Consider the following 13,422-nt stretch of genomic DNA (forward strand, 5'->3'; position numbering starts at 1 on the left):
GCTTTTAGGTCATTAGGCACTTTCTAAAATATACATAAATTAAAAAAACCCCAAAGGACAGCTTTTCAGAGCTATTCTCTGCCATCAGCTTCTCCAAAGAACTAATAATCAACTTGCCAGAGAGGAGTATGTTGGGGGAGGTGGGGTTTGAGCCTCATTAACCCTCCCACCACCACCTGGATATTTTCAAGTGGGACACAGAGTGTCCCACAACCAGCAATTCCAGAAAGCCCTCCATAGTTGCCTGAGCAAACTGTGGGCTGGCTGACCAGAACTTCCGGGGTTTTTATCAGGACAAAAACAGGTCTGGAAGGTAGAAAAGCAAATACAGGCAGGATTAGGAAGGCAGGCAGGACTTTGAACTCCTCAGCAGAGGATCCTGACACAGAAAGGTCTTTGCAAACAGAGGTGAGGGTTTCTTTAGTCCTCAGCCCAGTGTTAATCCAAGCAGTGAGGACCTTTGGCCCTTTTAGAAACACAGGTCCAGGTGGCCCAAAGTTCAGTGGGTAGGGCGCTGGCCACTTGTACTGAGGCTGGCAGGTTGGAATCCAGCCTGGGTCAGCTAAAACAACAATGACAATTGCAACAACAAAAAATAGCTGGGTGTTGTGGTGGGTGCCTGTAGTCCCAGCTACTTGGGAGGCTGAGGCAAGAGAATCGCTTAAGCCCACGAGTTTGGGGTTGCTGTGAGCTGTGACGCCAAGGCACTCTACCCAGGGCGACAGCTTGAGACTCTGTCTCAAGAACAAAAAACCCACAGGTCCACCCAGCTGTGTTTCAAGTATTGAAGAATGCATAATTCATGGAATCTTCAAGATAGTTTGCCAACACACAAGCAATGTTATTTCTACCTTATATTCCCACCTGTATTTTTAAAATCAGCCCACAACTACAAAGTGTCCCAAATGTCACCATACATGGAGAAAATAGGACATTGGAGCTAAATGCACCTTTATTTACAAAATATTCATTGCAAAATTTTACAAAATATTCTCCACGTGGTGGCCACCTCTTTCTACACACACACAAACACACACACACACACACAGAGGAAGCCTTCTCTCCCACACGTTCCAAGATGTCTGATGTTATGCGATTCTTCCTGTGTATGAAGACTTCTGAGACATCCTCAGGAGTAGGGGCTTAAAAGCCGAGAAACGAGTTTGGGGACACCCTCTACAGAAACCTCACTGAGGGGTTAAATCTTCATTTCTGAGGGCTCTCACAGATATGCATTGAGATAGATTTGTTAGCTTTTCTCTTATTAATGTGCTTTATTGTGGGTTGACTTTTCAGTGAACCTTCTCGGGGCGAAGGGGAAGCTTTCCCTTCTCCCCAACACTGGCAACCCCCAGAAGTTAGAAAGGAGCAAAGGAGGGTATTTCCCTGAAGCTTTGATTTCTGACTTCCAGCCTCCAGAACTATGAGAAAATACATTTCTGTTCTTTAAAGCCACCCGGTCTGTAGTACTTTGTTTTGGTGGCCCCAGAAACTGAATATACTATCTGACCCCTCTATTGTGTTTATTTCACAGCTCCCCATTATCCGAAGGTATCATTTGTTTACTTGTCTATGTCTGTTTTTCCCTGTTAGCACAGAAATTCCATCAGAGTAAGAATCCTGTTTCTCTCATCTATTTCTGTGTCCCCGGTATCTTGAAGAGTGCTTGGTATTATTAGGTGTAATAGAAAGCTGCTTCCTATTTTAAGGTTCTGTGTCACATAGTGATCTGCAACCCAACTGGATGTGTAAACAGGCTGCCACCTGCTCTGGTACCACTCAAAAGTTTTAGCCAATGATAGGTGGCCAACTAACAGTTCAAAACTGTGTTCCAATAAGGCCAACACCAGTTTGCTGATTCTGTGCCTCACGCCCATTTTGTAGCAGAGGAGCTGCTCCCCCTTGTAGAGGATGCCAAGAGCCAGACGACCTCTAAGCAAGATGATTTGCAGCTGCGAGGTGGACCCTCAGCTGATTTGTCCACAGGTGCTCCTTGCGGAGAAAGAGCCTGAGCCCATGGTGATCCTTAGGCACGCAATCATTATGTAATACTCCCCTCACCAGTCTGGTTCTGTGTCAATAAAAGGCTACTGAGGCGGTTGCTCGGGGCTATTCTGCAAACAAGGGTAGCCTACCTCCTGCAAGCTTGTACTTCTAATCTGCATCACGCCTGGTTCTTTCCTGTGGTGATCGAGTCCAGGGCCATAGGGGCCACTAGGGGCTGCGACACCTCCTCCCATTGCTAAGAAGTATATACTTGAGAGTGGGGAATGGCCTGGAAAAAAATCACAAAAGGTTTTCTGTCTCTTTAAAACTTTCCCCACTCTTGGGACCTGAGACCTGCATCCCATCCCTGCCTGGGGTAGGTGGTCTAGACGGGCAGGGGAACTAACTCTTTTGTTCTTTGTGCGTCTGAGTGGGTGGGGCTCTCAGGTGGCTAGAGGTCACCAGCTATATATTCTGCAAAGACTGAGCACATTAGAAACCTTAACTATAGTTGAAGGACAAATAGTCTAGAACTGAGGGCAAATGTACAGGATGATGGCATTTAGACAGGGGTCTCCCTCCCCTCATTTACCAGCAAATTAATAAACTTTTTCCTTCTCAAACCATTTGTCCTGGGCCTGGCACCTGACTCGTGCCTGTAATTCCAGCACTCTGGGAGGCTGAGGCAGGAAGGTCCCTTGAGCTCTGGAGTTCGAGATTAGCCTAAGCAAGAGCAAGACTCCTGGCTCTACTAGAAATAAAAAAAAGAACCAGATACTGTGGCTGGTACCAGTAGTTCCAGGTACACAGGAGGCTGAGGCAAGAGGATCACTTGAACCCATGAGTTTAAGGTTGCTGTGAGCTAAGCTGATGCCACAGAGCACTCTAGCCTGGCAAACAGAGTGAAAGTCTGTCTCAAAAAAAAAAAAAAAAATGCTGCAGCGCATGCATGGTGCCTCTAACTGAGGACATGACTAGATTTTCAATAGATTTCTTTTTTTTTTTTTTTTTTTTTTGCAGTTTTTGGCTGGGGCTGGGTTTGAACCCACCACCTCCAGCATATGGGGCCAGTGCCCTTACTCCTTTGAGCCACAGGCACTGCCCTGATAGATTTCTTTAAGACCAACTGCTTAGCAGTCATGGAGTACAAGGTAAGATCAGTAAGTCCAAACATAAAAAGAAAAAGAGGGAAAGAGGGAAGAGAGAGATGGAGGGAGGGAGGGAAGAAAATGTCATAGAACTTTACCTCGGGCCATGCTTCTAGGCAAAATGGGTAATGATACATTTTTATCACTCAAATTTTTGCCCACAGGGACAAAAGAGTTTTTCATCAACTCTTTCAGTTCTACTCCCCAAAGTGGCTGATAAATACCATAGCCATTCACCTCTCCCTAAGATAAGCATTCTGCACACAGCCTGTTTCTTCCTGTTCCCAGGTCCTATCAGCATGATATTATCTGGGTATTGGACCAGACCAAAGTCTTGCATCATAATGAACCGATAAAGGCCTCTGAAAACAGTGGCAAAAAATGTGTCATACTGTTACGAGATTATGAAGAGAGGCTATGACCTTGTCAGATAAGAACTGACTGCCTGGGCGGCGCCTGTGGCTCAGTGAGTAGGGCGCCAGTCCCATATGCCGGAGGTGGCGGGTTCAAACCCAGCCCCGGCCAAAAAAAAAAAAAAAAAGAACTGACTGCCTGTTATGTTCTCTGTTTATCGGGTTAGAGGAATGAAGTGCCAGCTCAGTAGCTGCAAACAGGTAGCTAAGGCGGCACAGCTTTTCTCTAGCAAAGAATAATATCTATAACAGTATCTGTGATTAGCGTTATTAGAGTTCTCATCTGATTCCACTTGCCATAATCCACTATTTCTATTCCAGGTCCACTGACTACCCTGGGGGCGTAATAAGAATGACCACTCCTGGGCGGCGCCTGTGGCTCAGTGAGTAGGGCACTGGCCCCATATGCCGAGGGTGGCGGGTTCAAACCCAGCCCCGGCCAAACTGCAACAAAAAAATAGCCGGGTGTTGTGGTGCGCCTGTAGTCCCAGCTGCTTGGGAGGCTGAGGCAAGAGAATCGCGTAAGCCCAAGAGTTAGAGGTTGCTGTGAGCCGTGTGACGCCACGGCACTCTACCCCAGGGCGGTACAGTGAGACTCTGTCTATCTATACAAAAAAAAAAAAAAAAATGACCACTCCTAGAAGAGTCTATTAGTTATTTCCCAATGTGTGTTCTTCCCTTATTCAATAATAATAGAGTCTTTGTGTGCAACTTGGCACCTGGCTACCCTCTCCTACAGCTAAGAGGAGCCATGTGACCCATTCGCACTAGTGAAATATAAGCAAAAGGGTTACATTAAAGTGAGTATGACAGCAGGGGGCTTGTCCTCCCCTTTTTCATTCCTACTGATTTGAAGGAGAATGTAACTGTTGGCTTTGTTACTGAAAGTTTGGGCTCGGCACCTGTGGCTCAAGCAGCTAAGGCGCCAGCCACATACATCTGAGCTGGTGGGTTCGAATCCAGCCCAGCCCGCCAAACAACAATGAGACTGCAACCAAAAATAGCCGGGCATTGTGGTGGGCACCTGTAGTCCCAGCTACTTGGGAAGCGGAGACAGGAGACTCACTTGAGCCCAGGAGTTTGAGGTTGCTGTGAGCTATGATGACATAGCACTCTAACCAGGGCAACAGCTTGAGGCTCTGTCTCAAAAAAAAAAAAAGAAAGTTTGGTATTTGTCCCTGGGGCCAAGCAAAGAACAAGGACAAGATTTGAGAAAAAGGAAAGAGAAGTTTATTAACTTGCCAACAAATGAGGAGAATGTCTGACTATCCTCTTAAAGTACCATTCTTCTCCCTTCAGAGATCAGAGCTTTTCAAGGGACTTTTCAAATACCCTTGGGCTATGGGTGTTTAACTATAGCAACCTGGTTGAAGATCATTCCTGACTTCTTCTGATACACTTCCCTTGAGCCAACTCCTGTGGTACAAAGAACAAAGGATATTCTCTTAGCTCCCTGATTACTGGCCTTGGGCAGGAATGCAGGTTTTAAGTCCCCAAAAGAGGAGCTATTTTTTTTTTTTTTAAATGTGGAACGCTTCGCGAATTTGCATGTCATCCTTGCGCAGGGGCCATGCTAATCTTCTCTGCAGGGGCCATGCTAATCTTCTCTGTATCGTTCCAATTTTAGAATGTGTGCTGCCCAAGTGAGCACAAGAGGAGCTATTTTTAAGAGATAATTTGTAATACATTTTGCCCTTTATCAGGCTCTTACTTTTGTTACAGCACTCCTGTAGCCAGAAATGCTCAGGATGCTAAGGCGGGAAGATTACTTGATGCTTGGAGTTCAAGACCACCCTGAGTAATATAGCAAGACCCGGTCTCTTAAAAAAAAAAGAAAGAAACGAAAAGAAAAATTAGACCTGGCATGGTGGTGCATGGCATGGTGGTGCAGCCTGGCATGGTGGTGCAGCCTCCCAAGCAGTTTCCAGCTGCTTGGGAGGCTGAAGCAGAAGGATCACTTGAGTTTAGGAGTCCAAGGTTGCAATGAGTTATGATGATACCACTGCACCCCAGCCTGGGCCACAGAGAGAGACCCTGTCTCAAGAAAAATAAAAGAATGACTTCTTAACAATATTATATAATACTGGCAGATTGAGGAATGATGATTGAATCTGGCAATATGAAGGTATCAAATTAAGTTTAGTCTAAAGCTGCTGTTACACTAGGCCATTAGCTAGGCATGAGTAGGGGGCATGGTGGATGTAATTTTGGACTGGCTTGAGTGAGGCTGGCCTGAATTGTCATGGGAATGGAGCCGATGGAGGCCCAGAAAGTGTGGGACCTTGCAGGTGGGTTGCCTGAGGTACAGGCTAATCAATGTCCCAGAAAGACCCTGGGACATTAAATAGCCACATGGCCACTCTTAGCTAGAGGTGAGGGTGGCCAGAGAGTTGTCATACCAACTTGAGTTGTTTTGGGAACAGCCTGATTAGGACCCTAGGGTGGGGACTCTCAAGAAAGAACAGATGACATGTCCAGGGGTCCCTAAGGACTGACCAGATATTTAGTCTACAATAGAGGGTCTCCAACGACTGACCAATCAGAGGTAGAGAACCTGCAATGCAGAGATATCCTCAAGGCCTCTGTAGAGAGTTGTTGGAGCATGTGCACAGTCGAAGTGACAGTGTTCCTAAATGACCTACCCTCATTAACATGTAAAAATCAAGCTCTCACCAAGGGGCACAGTGTAGGGGTATGTATATGCTTCCTGTGTGAAGGGTTCAGCTATAACTTGGACTTTATCTAACTGACACAAACAATGTAACCCAATCATATGCACCTTTATGATAATAAGAAATTTTAAAAAAATATAAAAGTCACCAGTGCACGGCAGTTTACGAGTACCATGGCAACCCCTGGAAATTGCCTTACAAGGATAAAAAAGGTAAGCGTTCCTAATTCCAGGAATTCTCTACCCTCTTCTAAGAAAAATCTTGAATATTCTACCCCCCACTTAACATAAAATTAGGGAATCAGAATAAAAGGAGAAATCTTGTCAAACCCGGTGTCCTGGCCTGCTCCTTCTCTGTAATGTGCTGTGCTGTAATAAAACGTGGGTGCTTAGCCGGGCATTGTGGCGGGCACCTGTAGTCCCAGCTACCTGGGAGGCTGAGGCAAGAGAATCGCTTAAGCCCAAGAGTTTGAGGTTGCTGTGGGCTGTGACACCATGGCACTCTACCGAGGGTGACCTAGTGAGACTCTGTCTCAAAAAAAAAGTAAAAATAAAAATAATAAATAAAACTTTGGTGCTTTGCCAGCTCGCACCTGGTTGCTCTGCTCATTCATTCTGTCTACTTGGTACCAGTAACCATTCTTCTGTACTGGGAACATGGAGACCTGATACCTGGTCCCTCAACACCTAACACTGCCTGCTCACATATTGCAAATTCGACTTAAAGTTTTCTCCCTACATCATGAACTGTAACTTACTGGACGTATAAACAGGCTGTCATCTACTCCTGTTCCAATCACAGTTTCGGCCAATCACTAGCAGCTGTTCAAACTATGTTCAGAAGAGATTTGGAATTCGTCCAATATAAGATCCTGCCAATCCAGCTGTTCTTGTGCCTCACTTTGATTTTCTGTATATCACTTTCCTTTTTCTGGCCATAAATACTGTCCAACCGGCACCTGTGGCTCAAAGGGGAAGGGCACCGGTCCCATATGCCAGAGGTGGCGAGTTCAAACCCAATCCCGGCCAAAAACCACACACACACACACACACACACACACAAAATAAATAAATAAATAAATAAATAAATAAATAACTGTCCAACCATGTGACAGCCCCAGGCAGATTCTGGTTCCGGGGCTACCAGATTCTCCAAACGTCCTGTAATTAGCCTCCATTGCACTTAATGTATCTGAAGTTTTTCTTTTAACAAAAGTCACTTTGGGGGCTCATCTAATGTTTTTGCATGATTTAGTTCAAGGTTATGAGTTTTGGGCAACATCACAGAAATAATGTTGTGTCCTGGTAATATATCATATTAGAAGATTCGTGATATGTTTCAATATTGGTGATACTAACCCCACCACAGATTTCTCTGCTGTGAACTTACTATTTTCCCTTCGACTTTATTAAGGATCTTGTGGGGTTATACTCTGATTCTATGCAAATATCCTGTTTGTCTTTATACTTTTGCTTACTAAGCTTAGCAGCTATTCTTGCCTGCAACTATTATTACTGTAATGTTTGCCACAAGGTGGTTCTTAAATTTCTGTCATCTCTTATACATTTATTAATTAGAATCTATGGTAACAAAAGTGTCCTCTGCTCACTATGAAGTGAGAATGTGTGCGATTGGGTTCCGGCCGGGTTATTTGTCACACGATTCACAGCCACCTCCATCCAGGGGAGAAATCAGGAGGCCTATGGATATGTGGCAGCCTTCTGATCCTGAAAACAAGAACTGATGTTCAATTTTTTTTTTTTCAAGAGACAGTCTCACTTTATGGCCCTCGGTAGAGTGCCGCGGCCTCACACAGCTCACAGCAACCTCCAACTCCTGGGCTTAAGCGATTCACCTCAGCCTCCTGAGTAGCTGGGACTACAGGTGCCCGCCACAACACCCGGCTATTTTTTGGTTGCAGTTTGGCCGGGGCCGGGTTTGAACCCGCCACCCTCGGTATATGCGGCCAGCGCCCCACCGACTGAGCCACAGGCGCCGCCCTGATGTTCAGTTTTTGGTATTGATGCGCTTACATGATTATGAACATGATGACACTTTTATTTAAAATAGATTGTGGCTTGACCACTACCTTCTGAGTGACTATATTCATTAAGTCAGGAATAAAAGAGTACGGGCCTATAGAAATGAGATGAAAACTTAGCATTCAATTCCAGCAGCACGTCTGAAGCAGAGAAGGAACACTTTCTTCCACTCAGTATGAATGAAATGATGACCTTTATGAACTCTGATAGCTTTAGATAATCAAACAAAGACTTTTCATTGACTTGGCAGCAGACTCAGGAGGTGACTTTGATTCAGGAACTAAACTTTGATTTGAAAAGGGCTATGGTTTCTATTTTTCCTTCATAGGGGTGAAAAACACAACCTTTCCTTTCTTACAGAGAACTGCATTCTATAGGTAGAGAAAGAATGGCAGGATCTTTTATTGGAAGAGTTCTCATAATTGGGACCTCACCAGTCCTCATAATAGTTCTCATTGGCAGACAAGGGACAGAGAATTGTTATTCTTTGTGTAAAAAATCAAGGAGGAGGCATAGTAAAACGAAAGTAAAGGAACCTTTAAAGATAGGCTGACTGTGAGGAGACAGGACAAGTGTAGCCCTCACCAGTACAGCCTTGTTGGCAGTGACTTTTTTTTTTTTTGAGACAGCATCTCACTCTATTGCCCTGGGTAGAGTACTGTGGTGTCATAGCACACAGCAATCTCTGACTCTTGGGTTCAATCACTCCTCCTGCCCCAGCTTTCTAAGTAGCTGGGGCTAGAGGCACCTGCCAGAATGCCCAGCTAGTTTTTCTAGTTTAAGTAGAGATGGGGTCTCATTCTTGTTCAGTTTGGTCTCAAACTCCTGAGCTCAAGCAATCCACTTGCCTTGGCCTCCCAAAGTGCTAGGATTACAAGTGTGAGCTACTGGACCCAATGACTTTTTTTTTTTTATACTAAGTCTTAATCTGTTGCCCAGGCTGGAGTGCAGTGGTAACAGTCATTGCTCACTGCAAGCTTAAATTCTTGGGCTGAAACTTTTCTCCTATCTCAGAGAGTTCCAAAGCATCAGAGCTGCTGATTAGGTGGGACTAATTTTTGTACTTTTTGTGGAGTCAGGGTCTTGTTATGTTACCCAGGTTGGACTTGAACTCCTAACCCCAAGCAGTCCTGCTGCCCAGGCCTTCTGAAATGCTGAGATTACAGGTGTGGGCCACTGGCCTTCTATAACTTAATTCCAGAGTCTTCTCTCTACTCCATCACTTCTCAGGATTTGCTGTCCAAATCTCTACACTTCCCTTATTCAAAAATGTCTTACCACAAAAATAAGTAAGTGAGGTGATGGTTATGTTAATTAGTTTGATTTAAACATTGCACCTTGTATTTCAAATCATCATCTTGTACCCCATAAATGTATATAGTTATGATTTAATTAAAAATTAAGTTAAAAATGGGCGGCGCCTGTGGCTCAGTCCGTAAGGCTCCGGCCCCATATACTGAGGGTTGCGGGTTCAAACCCGGCCCCGGCCAAACTGCATCCAAAAAATAGCCGGGCGTTGTGGCGGGCACCTGTAGTCCCAGCTACTCGGGAGGCTGAGGCAAGAGAATCACTTAAGCCAAGGAGTTGGAGGTTGCTGTGAGCTGTGTGATGCCATGGCACTCCACTGAGGACCATAAAGTGAGACTCTGTCTCTACGAAAAAAAAAAAAAAATTAAGTTAAAAATAATAAGCCTGCAAACACACTGTCTGGCTGATAGTCAATTAATCCCTTGGTTAGAATTTGACTCTCCAAGAATGTACATCAACAACTATAGAAAAGTAGAAATGAACTTTTTTTTTTTTTAAATGTGTTTTGTTGTGTGTCGCCTGTGGCTCAAAGGAGTAGGGTGTCAGCCCCATATGCCAGAGGTGGAGGGTTCAAACCTAGCCCTGGCCAAAAACTGTAACAAAAAGTGTTTTGTCAATTATTTTATTTTTATACTTTTTAATTTTTTTTTTTTTATTGAGACAGAGTCTTACACGTCGCTCTTTGTAGAGTGCCAAAGCATCATAGCTCACAGCAATCCCCAACTCTTGGGCTTAAGTGATTCTCTTGCCTCAGCCTTCCAAGTAGCTGGGACTACAGGTACCCGCCACAATGCCCAGCTATTTTTTATTGTAGTCATCATTGTTGTTTTAGCTGGCCGGGGCTGAGTTCAAACCTGCCAATTTCAGTGTATGTGGCTGGCACCATAACCACTGTGCTACGGGCACCAAGCCTTATTTTTATACTTTTTTAGAGCCAAGGTCTGACTGTATCACACAGGCTGGAGTGTAGTGGTGTGATCATAGCTCACTGCAACCTCAAAATTCTGGGCTTACGTGATCCTTTTGCCTCAGCCTCTCCAATAGCTGGAATTAAAGGTAAGTGTCCCCATACCCAGCTAATTTTTGGTAGTGACAGGATATTACTGTGTTACCCAAGTTGGACTTGAGCTTCTGGTCTCAAGCTGGGACTACAGGCTTGCTCTGCACTGGTCAAATGCTTTTCTTAGAACAGATGGAGTGTTGAAGAAGGGAAGTGGAGAGAAAAGTTGAGGACTGGATCATTGTGATGGTTCTGTCCATCTAGATCAGTGGTTCTCAATCTGTGAGTTGTGACACCTTTGGGGGTCGAATGACCCTTTCACAGGAATTGCCTAAATACATCCTGCATATCAGATATTTACATTAGCAAAATTACAGTTATGAAGTAGCAACGAAAGTAATTTTATGGTTGGGGGTCACCACAACATGAGGAACTGTATTAAAGGGTCATGACATTAGGAAGGTTGAGAACCCCTGATCTAGATGCTATTGAGTTATCTTCTTGTTTCTCAAATTCCATCTGTTCTATTTGACTCAATGGCCCTAGTGCTGAGGTTGAGAAAATCTGCCCCTACCTCCCTTGCAATGCCTCATATACATATGATCTCTCTTTAAAGCATGTCAATGGAAAAGATCCTAAACTGTGTAAAATAATTTAAAGAGATTTATTCTGAGCCAAGTATGAGTGACCATGGCCTGGAGCTACACCCAAGAAGCCCTGAGCAAGTGGTAACAGTTTGGATTCATACATTTTAGGGAGGAAGGAATTACATGGAAAGTCATAAATCAATACATTGGAAGTGTATATTTGTAAGGGAGGGAATGGCCTGAAAAGGGGTAAAATGTTTTACCAGTTGTCTCTTCAAACCACTCCCCACTCTTTTTGAGAATTAAAACCTGCATCCCCACCCAAGGCCAGTAACCAGAGAAAGTGGGGAGTGTCCTTTGTTCTTTGTACCACAGGAGATTCCTGAACAGAATTTCCAGGCAGAAATCACAAGATTGTCTTCTCCAGAGATGGCATGGATCAGAACCATCAACTGTAGTGAAATAGCAATAACCTGAAGATAAAAATCTTTTCATTAAAAGCTCCATAATTCTGCTTTGATAGGATTGTGATACTTTAAGATACAAGTTTTCCATATTCATTATTTGCTGGCAAATTAATAAACACCCCTTTCCTTCTCTACTTGTTCTTGTTCTTCTGAGGTGTCCTCAGGGACACTGCCCAAGATTGCAAAGGGCTATAGGTAACAAGAAACCCCTAGGACAGCAGATGTTTCTTTTCAAGTCAGGATTCAGACAATGAAGAATGGGGGCCCCAGCCCCCCATGCCTCACTAGTGGCTACAGTGAAAATATTCCCACAGGAGACCTGGGAGCAGTTGACAGTGGGGATTCGATTGTTGCTAGGTGGCATGGACAGAAGCAGTCCAGGGCCCTCCCTTTTGGCTGTGGTTCCAACACCAGCATCAGCCCAATACCATACCCCAGGAGATGGGCAGGGAACAGTGTAGGGAAACCAGGCAGCAGTGAGGCAGCCATAAGTAAGTGGCAGCTGAGCACCTTACCACACTGGGCCCAGAAGAAGGACCCTGGAGAGCCACAGCTGCTCCTGGAGCTGCTCCCACCACCACTTCACTGCTGGACCCATGGACCAGGGTGAGCAGTGGGAGCAACGAGAGATGTTCCAGAAATAGCAGAAGCTTACTTCTGAGGGGTTAGCCAAACTCCTGCTGGATGTATACCAGGACCTGATGAAGCATGCAGGAGGCTGCCACCGTAGGACAGTTTGCTGTGTCGTTGGGGCCTCAGCAGAGCTGCACATCATTGCAGAATTTGCAAAAAGAAAGTTACCAAAGGTGAATAAGGCCCCATACACCTACAGGACCCTGGAATGTGTAGAAAGAATTTAAATTCCCCACACACTGAGTACAGATTTGTGCAGGATCTACATGCCATTAATGATACTATACAAGTGACTATGGGTGCCACTCCATCACGTTTGAATGGCAGGATCCTGAGACTTGGGTGGCCTCACTGTGCTGCTGGACTGTGTTGCCTCAGGGGTTTAAAAGGACTCTCCTTCCCTGTTTGATGGAGATCAGTGGGGGACTTGCAGAACCTTCGATTGGACAGATTTGCAGATAGAGTTTACTTACCTGGGATTCCAAATTAACAAGGGAACCCAGGGCCACTGTGCAGGTTCCTAGGAATGGCAGGTTTCTGTCACATCTTGATCCCAAACTTTGGATTAATAACAAATCCCTCATACAGGGCTCTTAAAGAAACGGATGTTAAACCCTTGATCTGGACCACAGCCTGTCAAAACGCCTTTAAAAAACTAAAGCAGAGGGCGGCGCCTGTGGCTCAGTGAGCAGGGCGCTGGCCCCATATGCCGAGGGTGGCAGGTTCAAACCCAGCCCCGGCCAAACTGCAACAACAACAACAAAATAGCCGGGCGTTGTGGTGGGCGCCTGTAGTCCCAGCTACTTGGGATGCTGAGGCAGGAGAATCGCCTAAGCCCAGGAGTTGGAGGTTCCTGTGAGCTGTGTGACACCACGGCACTCTACCGAGGGCAATAAAGTAAAACTCTGTCTCTACAAAAAAAAAAAAAATAACTAAAGCAGAGTTTATGACTGTCCCTGCTTTGGGGTTGTCTAACTTGCAAAAATAAATTAAATTGTACATTTATAGAAAATAAGGGATGAGGCGGTGCCTGTAGCTCAAAGGAGTAGGGCGCCGGCCCCATATACCAGAGGTAGTGGGTTCAAACCTGGCCCCGGCCAAAAACTGCAAAAAAAAACAAAAAAAAGGGATGACCTTTGGAGTCTTAGTGTAGATGCTGGGAGACA

The 13,422-nt window shown here is 45.1% G+C and overlaps 1 pseudogene; it reads right to left on the bottom strand.

Annotated features, from left to right (window-relative positions):
• Window positions 1-5,067: 5,067 nt before the first annotated feature.
• On the bottom strand, window positions 5,068-5,198 carry LOC128567051 (uncharacterized; annotated as a pseudogene).
• Between the last annotated feature and the right edge of the window lie 8,224 nt (window positions 5,199-13,422).

The sequence above is a fragment of the Nycticebus coucang genome, chromosome 15 (genome assembly GCF_027406575.1).
Source record: "Nycticebus coucang isolate mNycCou1 chromosome 15, mNycCou1.pri, whole genome shotgun sequence".
NCBI lineage: Eukaryota > Metazoa > Chordata > Mammalia > Primates > Lorisidae > Nycticebus > Nycticebus coucang.